Source organism: Phalacrocorax carbo, chromosome 8 (genome assembly GCF_963921805.1).
Source record: "Phalacrocorax carbo chromosome 8, bPhaCar2.1, whole genome shotgun sequence".
Taxonomy (NCBI): Eukaryota; Metazoa; Chordata; class Aves; order Suliformes; family Phalacrocoracidae; genus Phalacrocorax; species Phalacrocorax carbo.
In genome coordinates, this window is record NC_087520.1 from 43,880,929 (window position 1) to 43,894,145 (window position 13,217).

Sequence of the window (13,217 nt, forward strand, 5' to 3'; positions counted from 1 at the left end):
CAGTGAAACACTTAAAACCCAAAACAAATTATGACAAACTGGCATTTGCTTTTTGCTAAACCTTAAGCAAACACAAAGAGCCTCTTCCTAAAATAGGAACTTTTCAAAAGCAATGCTATGCAGGCGCCGCACTTCTCTATTCTGTCTTTATTTTGGCAACAGGTGGTTCAAACAGTGCGTGCACTGCCTGGGACGAGGAACTGCCCCTGCTGTATTGGAAAGTACACTTCTGAGGGCATATAAATAAAAGCGGTTACTGCAACCGTTAGCATCAAAGTGCTTGGCTGCGATCCCTGCTACGTCGATCCAATGTAATGCTGCTGCTGTGTGAAAACACCACAGAAATGTCAGGACAAACTTCCAGAGCTGATAAAGAGTTATTTGTACAACAGTAGCACCTAAAAGGCTATCGAGGGCACACCGTGCTGCCCGCCGCAGGAGCGTCCCTGCCCTGACCCATTCGGTGAGCTACGAGGCAAACAGCGCCTGCAGGTCAGCGGCACAGACGGGAAGAGAAGCTGGATCTAAGGAAACCCTCACCCTCCCTTTGTCCCGCTCGGCCAGTGGCGCCGGGCACGGTCGCGCAGGCTTTCCGAGGCGCTCACCAGGGCCGCAGCGATGGCCGTGAGGGCTGCGCGGCGCCGGCCAGCACAACGGCTCGGATTTGCTCTTGTACTTGATTGCACTGCATTCCCCATGCAGCGTTTTGCTTGCCCAGAAGCTCCCGCCACCTACACGTTGCTCTGTGGTTAATGCAACTAATGAAGCCTCATTTCCTACTCTTTCTGCCCCGTTCCCCCATCACCCTCCGCTGTATCGCCTGCTCTTGCCACTACTCAGCGTGGTGCTCCCACCAGGCGAGGGACAGCGTGAACCAGGGCTTGTCTAAAGCCACAAAGCTGCTGACTGGCTGAGTTTCACCTGCTTCAGAAAATATAATGGCTAAAACCTTTACTGCTCTTCCAAATCACTTACTATTTTCGTGCCCTGCTCGCTCCCCGCTCCCCAGAGCCCGTTGCTTGTTATAGAGACAGGCAAATGTCACGCAGAGAATGCCGGTGCCCCACGTGCTGGATGCCCTCCCCTCCTCCTCGTCTCCCTTGCACGGAGCCACCCCTGGCTGCCTCCACCCCAGCTTGTCAGCAGTCCCCAGGGCCGACCGGGCACTGAGCAGCTCGGGGAGGGGCAGATCTCAACCTTTCTTCTTGAACTGGAGGCTCTTCCCCGTGGGATCCTTTCCAGGCTGGCCTCTGTCCTCGTGGCAAAGGCTCTTCCCCACATCCTGCAGCTCATTTTCACAGGACCCCGCTGCCTCGACCAGAGCCGAACAGCTGCTCCCCAAAATATTCAGCTCGGATGAAGATCACCCTCTTCTGAGGTTACAGGCTATATCAGCACTCACGGTGTAAAGCCCAGAGCATTTGACGTAGATATTTCACCCTTAATCAAACGCCCAGAGATACGAGGAGTCTCAGCAGCACCTTCGTCAGGTCACTGATGTCTCCAGGAGTCTCCACGAGCCCATCCTCGTGGGGCTGAGCAGCACGGGGTGCTTCAGAACTGCGGGGGGAGGTGATGGGTAAAGGTGGGAGGCAGAAATACTAGTAGTCGGACAGCGTGTTTACTGCCCAGCAAGAGCACCCAGCGCTTTAAGACCCTCAACACATGCTGAGCATCACAGGGAGAGCCACAACGCACCCCTACTCCGAAGCAAGGTTACCACACAACTAGGGACCGGTGTCCAGCTGAGCGTACCCACGCTGAGCGTTCCTGCACACGCGCAGGGCACAGGCACCCGCTCCCCACGTATTCACCACCTGAGCCCCGGCACGAGGCAGGCTGGGCAGCCTTTGCTCTCTGGCTTGTGGCAGGACCGCGCACGGGAGCTGCTCGCACCCCATCGGCTCGGAGCAAAGGCACGTCCCCGCAGGCTCCCACCCTGCCTCCCAGCAATGGCACAATGAACTGCAAACTGAGAAGTAAAACTGTTGGGAGGAGGAAGGAGTATTTGGGCATTTAAAAGGGTCTTATTGGCTCTCCGCCACCCTGCATCCTGCCCTACCTGTGAGGAAGCAACTGCGTTGGTACGAGTTCAGGGAAGCGCACACAGAGCTCACGCCAGAGCCGTGAATAGCCTTCCTGGAACATACAGGCAGGGACAGGCTCAGGCATACCCACGGGCTGGCTTCAGAGATCTCGGTCTTCAGGGACCGCGGTGTCTGGGTCTGACAGCAACGATTAGACTGTGTTCCCGCTCGAGCGAGCGCTGAGAGCGACAGGACTTTCCGGTGACTCAGAGCACACGCAGGCAAGAAGGGATACGAGTTGCATCATTCATTCACAGGGGTCTAAGAGCCTGCTACGGCCACAGCGCAACAGCAACGCGCATCGCGCCGAGAGGATTTAACGGTCCATATGTTGCTCAGCTAAAGGTCGCTTGTAGGGGATCTTTAGGCAGGGAGGAGCAAAGCCAGTCCCACTGCGGCAGGCTGCACGTCCCGGAACACGATTCCTGCTTTCAGGATCACTGGCCCCCACGAAACCCATAGGATTTCATGTTATCTCAATGCCAGAGCATTTAAAGTTCAGAGAAATGAAAGAGTTGGAAGTTTTTGCAAAGAAAAGCACACGATCCAATATACCCTACAGGAACGAAACCCAGAAGTAAATAAAGAATTCCAGATTTGCTCCTTTCTGTATCATGTCTTTCAATCCCTTTTGGCATTTCGGGGGTGTCTGGGCATTTGGAGTGAGTGAGACTGAAACGACCCAGAGCTGTCTTCACTGGGCCGGACACCCCCGCGCCGAAGGGCTCTCGCACAGGTCACACGACAGCACGAGCTGGGCTTGGGCGGACCTGCTTCAGCACACAGCCAAAAGCGAGCGGTGAGGAACCGCGCCGACAAACCTGCCACATCACACACACCCCGCACACCCCCCCCCCCCAGATTTAAGCCCCTGTCCCTCCACCCTGTGCTCTTCAGGGGAGATATGGTGTATCTAACTAGACGCAGCTGCCCGGGTTGGAGGCTTTTCAGCACGAAGCAGCAGGCCAGCACTGCTGGCGGTTTGCAGGGTCACGGCTCTGTCACCCCGCAGCAAGACTCCGATATCTGCTCCAAACAGTACGCTAAAAGAGGAGTTGTCCAGATATAAAGGGGAGGAGGAAATAAAGGTTAGTGAGGTCGACTTACAGTATGTCTGTGCTACACGGGGTGGTGAGGGGGAGAGAAGAAAACACAGTGAAATATCAATAACACAGATCACAGTTCCTCTGGTGAATCCTAATGGGGAGGATGGGGCGGGAGCCGAGGATCCAGGATTCACTTCGAACAGCAATTATGCTAAAAATAAAACTCCCCTTGTTTACAGAGGGATATTTAAGGGATGAGCCAACACATCTAAAAGCTCACTTTTCCCGTTAGCGGAGACAGCCCTTAGAGGTGTGACAGTGAGATTCTCTTCCCCATTTAGGCATTCTGTTTCTTTGACAATAGCTGCTTCAGCCTCCACATTAAACACTGACTTGCTCGGGGCCGTTTTTCACGTTCTGGTTCTGTACGGAGCCTGCCGGACGGACCGTGGGATGGCGGTGGTGTACATAAAAGGCAAAAGCTTTCTACACAGTCCAAAACTGAAAAGCAATGGAAGCGTCTGTATTCAGCCCTTAAAAATATATCGGTGCCAGATAAACAGGCTCTGTAAAAATAAGAGAACACTTTGGGCCAGAGGCTCTGAACAGGGCTGAGAGTTTCTTCCATGCCAGACGTGATTCAGAGCCCTTCAAGTCACCATCTCTCTGCTTTGCTTTTCGCACCATGTAATAATATTTGTCTTTCCTAAAGGAGTGTGGTGGAGTTACTACACTTGAATGCTTTCAGCATAGGAAGGGCTAAAAACAACCCAGTCTCACCCACCAGAAAGAATGCTACAGGCACCGGGATGAAAAGACAGACCAAGTACATTTTTCAGTAGAACTCCAAGACGAATTCCAGCAGCTGCTCAGCTTCTCAGAAGGGCAGAGGACTGGGCTTTCTTAAAGCAGAAAGTTTGATTCCTTTGATCCGAGGTGCCGCCCCGCGAAGCAGGGGCTGCGGGACTCCTCCTGGCACTGCTCCGTTCACCTCGGATGAACTGCTCCGCACGACGAACGGGAGGAAGCCGCACAGCCACAGCTTTACTATAAAGCAGGGCAATGATACAACGCAGGGAAAGATCGGACGGGCCTGCCCTGATTTCTGCAGCACCCTTCCTAAGGCTACAGGCGCTGGCCATTGTCAGAAGCCAGCTATGCGGCGAGGCAGACCTTTAGTGTGACCCACTGGGGCCGCTCTCGGGCATCATTCTAGGAATAAGGATTTCAGCACGACCTGACGTGACACAGTCCGTCTGATCCAGCAGCCCCTCTCCAAAGGCTTTACATAATTGGGATAATAGGAGCTAGAAAGCTGCAGCAATTGCAAGTGTAAGTGGGAGTGGTTCTATTTATTTACTTATTATATCTGGCAGAAGTAGGGAAGATCCTAGGTTTTGACTACTGTAGAGAGAGCATGCTCGCAAGGTGCCGTTCACCCCTTCATCTCTTCTGGTGACTGCTCTAGCCTAGCTGAGGGTGAGCTTCATTTCAAGATACCAAAGCTACCCCTAACACGAATCCTGAGGCTTTCAAAGAGGAGTTTGGCTTTGTAAAGACAACAGCGGGAGCAGCTTCAGTTATTTACTCTGTCCTAGGAAGTCCCAGCTGGCTTCAGGCATGTCACTTAACCAGCTCCGCTGGCACTCACCTGCAGAGTCAACCAAGGATAAATTGACTAATCCAACATAGGACCCAGAATCTCGCCCCTCCCCTCAATTCACATTTTATGGACATATTCCTTTGAACTCATGTTCCAAGATCCCTCCCAAACACGTTAGGTAACAGTAGGAAGAAATCCCTACAAAGCAGCCACAGAAAGGGATCATAACAATCCCCACATGGAACAAGTCCACGACAAACACGCTATACGTAACAACAGCTCCCGTGCCTACAAAGGAAGGGGAGGATGTCGTAAAGCTGCCCTGCGGGCATGTGGTTCTACACAAAGCAAACAGCCTGTGAGCGGAGCCTTAAAACAGGGCTTGGCATTTATGACGCAACACTTTTGGCAGCTATCCTATAGAAAAAGACAGGGCTGCAGCTCTACCTGGGTAATGGAAGGTGGCCATGGATCTGAGATGGAGTAAAGACAGTGCTCAGGGAGGCTCCATTTGCTAAAAATGCAAACAAGCAGCCGATCCACATCTCTGCACGCTCATCCTCCTCCACAGGGGAAAAAGGGATCCAGTTCCCGCACCGTACGTAACTTGTTGATGGGGAGATGGGAGTTTGCCTAGTCCAAGATCTTTAGCAGCTTTTCAGGTGAAACGTTTCTGAAATGGGTGTAGGAATTCTTGAGGTACTGGCACAGCTGCATTCATGCTGCGTGTGAGGTTACATATGGTTGGAGCCTTGTGCGATGTCACTTTTGTCCTTTATTTCATCTTCTACAGGCTTCCCTGGTCTTGACCTGTGGTCCTTCCCATATAATTCAGTATACGCCTCTATAACAAGGGTAAATGTGTGTAGTGGCTTTCTTCAAAGAAGTAAACTCAATTAACTTGCTGCAAGTTACCCATTAATTCCTATTCATGGTATTACAGGACCAGAACAAAACTGCATAGTAGGGTAGGGAATGTGGAAAGAAAGGGGAAGAATGAAGGGAAATCCTCCACCTCAGCTTCCTCACCTGTAAAACAGGAACCGTAAGACTGCGCATAGAGGATGCACCGTGCAGTGATTCCTGTTTGTAACTCACACGTTTCCAAAGCGCTTGGCCCATACAATTTTAAGACGATGCTTCCATTTACCACCGGCCACTGGATGATGTTGATTTTCTCCTCACAATTACTTACAGACAGTTCTCAGCTCCTTTCCATTGCCCTATCCTACAGCAAAGGCTGCTCCTTTCACTCCTCATGAAGTGCAGATGATGGATGAGCGGTTTTCTCTTCTACCGAAGATGGTGCAACCAGGTTTCAAGCAGAGACGAGGCAAGGTGAGCCCATGGCCACCGTGAAACAAATCACAGGGATGACAGCAGCACGTGGCACAGACCCAAAACGGTCCACGTGCTTGAAAGGGAACTGCTGCCTAAGCCCACAAGAGGTTAGACACACCAGAAATAAAGACTTACTCCGCACAGTACAAACAAGGAATTACACTATACTGACTACAGTGGCTTAAACTACAGGGATGTCAATGCCTTACTACGGCCAGAAACACGCCACTTTGTATTCAGGTGGCTGTGATGCCACGGTGTCTTCCAATAGTCTCCGGTGTCTATTTGTAACAGCCCAACTTAACACGAGACATACACACAAGGACACACACAGCAAATGGTGAGGGAAGTTTCAGCTTGACAGATATTGGGTGAAGACTTGAGCCCTGCAAGGCGGTAAAGAGAAAAAGCAGAAGGCAAACCTTTGCAGGTATTTCTTCAAGGACAAGTCCCTGGAGAAACTTAACAGCGAGGGCAATCGGTCCGTAGAAGGAAAACGCTTAGTGGTACATGAGGCTGCTGGAAAGGAGCACTTGGCCCCGGAGCAAATGTGTCCATATTAAAATCAACTTATAATAATAAACCTACCTGGCAACAGTTTACAGTTTCCTTTTTATTTTTCTCCCCAAAATAGCAATGCCGAGGCATCGGGGGACGGGCGCATCCACGAACAACAGGTGCAAGGAGAAGGCAAAGGCTGCCCTACCACTAGAGTTTAAGGAGATGGATCATCTCCAGACCCACCCCGAGACCACGAACTCTGGATGTCTCCAACAAATGGCCCCAGGCACCCTGAATGTGTCACAGCTCCATCTCCCCGCTGCCTTTCAATTCCAGGAAGCCCCTGGTGCTGAAACAGGCTGGGAGCTGGGAGCCAGAGCAGCTGGTGTGAAGCGGGACGATGCTGGCATTTCATCATGTAGCAGAGCTCCCAGAAGCATCCACACCCTCAAGTTTCCAGAATTCTGCAAGAATAAATTAACAAGCACTCACTTGGCACCTCTCCCTCAAGAGCTGTGCCAACCAGCGCAGCACCATCAGGGCCAAAAGGCAGCACCAGGACTGCCCAGGGGAAGAACTCCACGGCTCAAAGATACTGCAGAGGCTGGATCTCGAGCCTATATAAATGCACCTATCGCTTTGGTACCAAGGTGCCGTAATAACAGCGATACAGTTTACACTCTTCAAATTGTGTGGTACGCGAAAAACTACAAAGAATTCATTAATGCTAGGGGAGCTAACTCCTAGCTGGTGGTGGGAGTTACTCATCTGTCTCCTTAGAAAGAAGCTTGTGTTTTTACTGTCGAAGTTTCTAGACGACATGATGCAGCAATTCCACAAGCCAGGTCATTTTACCACAGGAAGACAAGCAAAATATAGACAAACAACAAACGACACATATATGCAATGGGAGACAAACAACATATATATGGGAGACAAACGTCTAAATGGACAAACAACATATATATGCAATGGGAAAAAGAGGTATATTTCTTCCATTCCCAGCAAATTAAAAGGACCCTGTAACTATCGCACGCTAAACACCTCTTCCACCAAGCCCACCTCATATGAAATATCTTCCTAACAGCAAACAACACTTACTAATATCTTCTGTGCACATGAAGCCCCACAGACATATCACCGTCCTTGCCAGATGGCCAGCTAGCGGACCTGCACGGCACCTTACCCAGCCCACAATGACGGTACGCTGCTACAGAAACCCCCTCCCATGGCTGTCCTGAATCAGGTTCCACAAACCCGCAGGAAGGTTCACCTGGGTCATGAACGTCATGAAAAATTCCAGGCAGGTTTTAGTCTGAATCACCTGTGCCATGCAGCGGGTCAGAATTCAGCTCTGCGTGCTGGCTGGCAAGAAACTGCTTTCTCATGCTTCGCATTCGATCTATTGGCCACATCTGACACTGGGACTATGAGACTATTGGAAATACCTAGTGATGTTGCTTTGAATTAGACTGACCGCGGCGACTTTCTCCGAAAAAGCCTTCCCAATTTGTCCATGTCAGAAGAGAAAGACTCTGAGGGATCTCAGTGGTAGTGTAAATCATTCAAATACAATAAAATTTAATGGGACATTTGTTGTGAGAGCCAAGAGAGGGGTGCCAAGAAATGGAATAGTTGCTTGCTGTGTTACAAGAGTCCTCCAAACCTTCATCCGTGGCGGGAGAGTTCTGCTAGTGTCAGAGGCGATTTTCATTAATGCTACTCTCTCTAATTAAATGCGGATTTAAAAAAAGCAACTTCAGCCTAGCAACATCACCCATACAGCAGGGATTCTGCAAAGACCCCTTCCTTCCACTCTGATCAAACAAATGCATATTTACTGATACAGCTTAGTCATCTAATCCACCTTTCAGGAGGAGGGAAAAAAAAAGAAGTCTTCAAAGCTTCACACCCTGCTTGTCCTGGCAGATTAATTCCAAGTAGCAACGCTGCAGAACAAACACATCTTAAACTGACAAGCAGATGATGTGTTTTCTGCTTGCCATCTAATACCTGATGCGTTCAAAATCTACCCATAGCTTCACTTCAAACTGCTGGTCAAACAGCCAAACCGTCAGCTTTGAAGGAAAACCTTCATACTAAATAAAGACATTCCTGCTTTCAACATGCACGATTTCTAGTTGAAATGCTGACGCTGAATATTCACTTACAGACCAGGGCTATAATTTGGCAAGCATCGAAGGCATGTGTTTATATACTTTTGCCAAACCCTGGATTTGATACCACTCTCCTCGTCTAACTCACGATGTACTCAGGGGGGTGTCGGGCATTTACACTCCCCTACGACATGTGCTATTCGACGTGACTCAGCTCCGCACTGGCTGCTACTAATTCTTCCACTATGAGGCTGTTCACAACAAAAGAGACGAATGAGAAATATATGATCATTTTGCTGGAATTCCATGATGGCAGGAGGAGCGCCCAAAATAATACTCCAGAAGCAGTGATGGAAGTCTAAAGAAATTTTAAAGAAGATTAATACACTGTAGCTTCGGAAGTAGCAGACGTTGCTGCAGCAATATTGGGGTTATTAGTGCCAGATTAGCATATATAACTAAGAAGCAATAAAAGGCTTCAGAAGCTAACAATCAAATCACTGATTTGACATTGAAGATCAAGAAGTAAAATTACAGGCAACTGGCAGGACCTCTCAAGCGTCTGGGGCACAGATTATACTGACAATTATATACTGGAAATTATAGAATAACCCGTTCAGTAGCAGGTGGGGGGGGTGGCAGGCTGCATCTAAGAGTGTGGGTAGGAAGAAAAGTTCAGGTGCTTCGGAAACACCAGGCAAAAACCAGCTCAGGTCTGGAAGCAGCATTATCCCGTCTCCCTTACCTACAGGGAATTTACTGTCCCACAGTTCAAAGACCTCTCACACGTAGGAAATCTGTAAATTAACAAGTGGAAGTAAGAAATCTGCATGTTATCTTTAACTGTATGGCTTGAAACTTTCCATCCTTGAGGCATCTCTAGAACGCGCTGTGCGTTAGGTTGTGCTCTGTGAATTTTTTAATGATTTTTGTTAAGATTATCCGGTTCTAATTCAAGAAACGTAACACAAGTGGCAGCCAGCTGTAAAAGCGAATCTGAGCCACTAGCACTGTAAGAGATCAGAGACGCGCTTTCAGTTGGATGCTGTTCCACGTCACCATTACCTGGACACCACCTCTTCAATGGGGAAATAAAAAACCGACAGGGTTAAACAGTTTTACATGATCCTCCTGCTACGTGAAGATGGTCCTGCAACACATACAAACAAGCTCTCTCAAAACTACACTTGCTACCTAAATATTCTGTTAAAAAGTGTGTAGTTTTTATTCAAAGTGAAGATAAAGTGGAGAAAACAGCAGAAAGAGACGTGCATGTTGGAGGTGCAGTGCAAATGTACATTCATTCCACTGTGATGCTTTCTCAGGAGGAAAAATGAAAGAGGAACCAACAAATGCAACAGATTTTCTTTCATCTACACAGCCTCAACGGGCACCTGAAACACAGAGTACAGGATCCTTAGCAGTGTAGTTCTTTGCCATGTACAATGCTGGTACTGTAATGTAGATGTCATCAAATATGAAAAGCCAGGGTGTAGTAACTGTCCCTCCATCCTCTGTAGAAGGGGTTAAATTGGTTTGATGCATATGCACAAACTCTCAGCTTCATGAACTTTTTCTGTTCAAAAAAGGCTTGGATACCAGGTGGACCTGATGGTTTTTTTATCGCTTCACATTTGCTTTTATGATTTATCAGTCCTAAAAGTATCAGCCACCCAATCTTACAGATCAAATAACACGCAGTTTATGAATTACCCAAGTAACCCGCAGCCTGAAAAGCGTTAAACCAAACTACCTGCAAATTCTTACAACTAGGGAGCGCTGGCTGTTTCGCGGTGAACATCAAATAAGCCACTCTAACAACGAACATCAGGAAGACTTCCCTGTAGTGAATTCCCACACTTTTATTTGCCAACCGTAATAAGCATTCATGTTGTCTTATGGAAGAAGCAGTCTTGCATACCAGCTGCCTGCAGATTACAATCTTGATAGCAGAAAATACCTATTTGTAGTTAAATTCTACTTACCACCCACCTTGCTTCCCTCAGCACCTTGAGGGGAACATAATTCCCCATTCTATTTTTATTTTCTTTCAAGGCCATGATTTATTCAGATTATCTTAATGCCTAGAAATTCAATTTCTGTAGTTCACGGTGACAAACAGCGAACAGCACTTTATTTATTCAACTGTTCAACACCAGTAACACTCAAAGTGGAAACAAATAGCTTTTTGTTATTTCTCCTCTTAGTAGAAACCATGCAGTCAATCGCATTTTATGTTGAGATACAAACTTTGCAGAGTACAGCCGGTACTGTTCTAGATGGCTGGGGTTTGGCTACATAATAAGTCAACTGTATTCTGGCCCAGGGCCCCACATTCCCCTATTGCTTCCTAAGCTGTTCTGCCCCTCTTTGAGATAACTCGTTATCGTATGCTCTAGAGCGTACGCACAAACAGGCCGCTTTTCTTACCCTAGGGCTCTTGGGAAGAAAAAATACCGGACTGGGTAGGGGTATGTTTGGAGCAACCATGTCACAAAGCTGCTTGTTAGTCCATGGAAGTTTTGTGTGACTCGCTAAGTCCTTGGATCAGATTTACTTCACTTATTGTTCCTGGTTCACGATGTGGTTTTGGCACTAGACGGTAGAAAAGCTAAGTCCAAAAATCAAAGTTAGAGAAAACTAACTTGCTAAAGGCAATGCATGATGAACTAACCTTTTGTAGCACAGGAGACAAACGAAAATTTAACCCAAAGCATAAACAAAATAGTAGCCAGCGGTGCCGGAGGGGGGGAGTTTAAAGAAGAAACACATGGAAATGACGCAGATTGGTAGAACTAGCAACTCTTGGTATTTCAAGATAAAGGTTCAAGAACAAATTCTGCTTCAGGAAAACTACTAATTGCTAGCAAAAGAAAGTTGGAGACGCTTATATTACTTATTGGAGAAGCATAATAGACCTGGCATCAAGACATCTCATGCTGCAGTCCGCCCCGTCGCTGAGCAGATCTCGCCACGGGCAAGTCTACTGTACCCCTGGATTTATTTTCTGATCAGCAAAATGGGAACAGACACCCCTCAGCCCACCTATTTTGGGAAAGACCCTGCAGATGAAAAGTTACTTATTATTAGAAACATGTTCTCAAAGACACTGTCAACTACAATCTCTTCTTGCACAGCAAAACTTTGACATAAACCAGGAAGAAAGTCCATCTAATCAATGTTCTAATTCTGTTACCTTCTCAGCAAAAAATGTGCGGGCCATGTGCACGCCCGCCCTTTTTCTTGGTGTCACTGAAGAACCTGCACTGCAGACTGGCAGGAAAGCTCTAAAACCAGATTTTTCACAGGGCCCTTCTTGAGGCAAGAAACTCAACAGCAGAACTATTTTCTAACCCTGCTAAAGCTTTCTTAGTTGGGTAACTACATTGCCTTAATATATGCACTCCACTTTGCTAAAAACTGGGGTGGGAAGTCCACATGCCTGTTAGCTTGCCCTTATGTTCCTAAAAATCTATCGTGGGAATGAGCAAGTTTCAGTCTTGCCCAAAGAAAAGACAATTTGCTGCTCTGCCTGTTATTTATCTACTAGCTAGCCATAAAACATATCTACCAAAGACTCGGTCGGTTTGTGGATGAAGACATTTACAGAAAAGAGATCTTCCCATAATGACCACGTGCTGCAACCTTTGCCTGCCTGCGATCCTCAGAGGGCAAAGGAATCTAACACAGTCTCCCTCTGTACGGCACAAACAAGCAGACTTCTCTTCCCAACCTCAGAATGAAAAAATAAAAAGATCACCTGACTGTAACTTTGTACAGCAAATAAATGCATTATAAAGCCCTCACAAAAAATTATACCCCCTCCCAATATACAGCTTCACAATGGCACAAGAACTACCAGTGGAGTAGAATAGAGACTGCATAGGAAATGAGGGGAGAAAGGTAGAAAATAGTCCTGTATTTAAAGAATGAGGAATGTGGATGGGGAGACTTAGCAGTCACCGGAGGAATGGATAATGGGGCTTCATGGCAAAACCATAGACCTCAAAATGCCAGAGAGATGATAAAAAACGCAGGAGAGAGATATCACCGTGCCATGGCAGGCATCAACGGCCCTACATCCATCACAGCACGACTGAACTTCTCTGCAAGGCAAGATCTCATGAGCTACAACATTCACTAGCAAAAAAAAAACCCCAACAACAAACAGGTTTCAAACAGAGCATCAGCGCACAGACAGCCGAAAACCACCTCATCTCCAAACGGGTGCTGAAAACAGCCAACGCTGCAGCACAGGCCACGCGGTTCAGCACCAGCTGCTCACGCCAAATAAATTTCCCAGCCCTACGTTACCTGAACCTACGGCTGCACATAGACACCCACCCCAGCGCCGCAGGGCTGCGAGGGGACCTCACCCTCCTGTGGGAGGGCAGGAGAAATCCCATTCCAACACACAGGCAAAACGCACGTTGCATTTATGGCACGATGCTCGCCGCGCTGCTGGAAATCAGAGCGGCTCAGTAGCCCGTAACTGGGCAGTGTGGGAATTTTTTGCTCAATG

The 13,217-nt window shown here is 48.0% G+C and overlaps 1 protein-coding gene across 1 annotated transcript in view; it reads right to left on the bottom strand.

The window, feature by feature from the left end:
* SLC7A5 (solute carrier family 7 member 5) overlaps positions 1–13,217 on the bottom strand; it is a 41,961-nt gene that overhangs the window by 27,652 nt on the left and 1,092 nt on the right. The gene's annotated exons all lie outside the window — the stretch shown is intronic.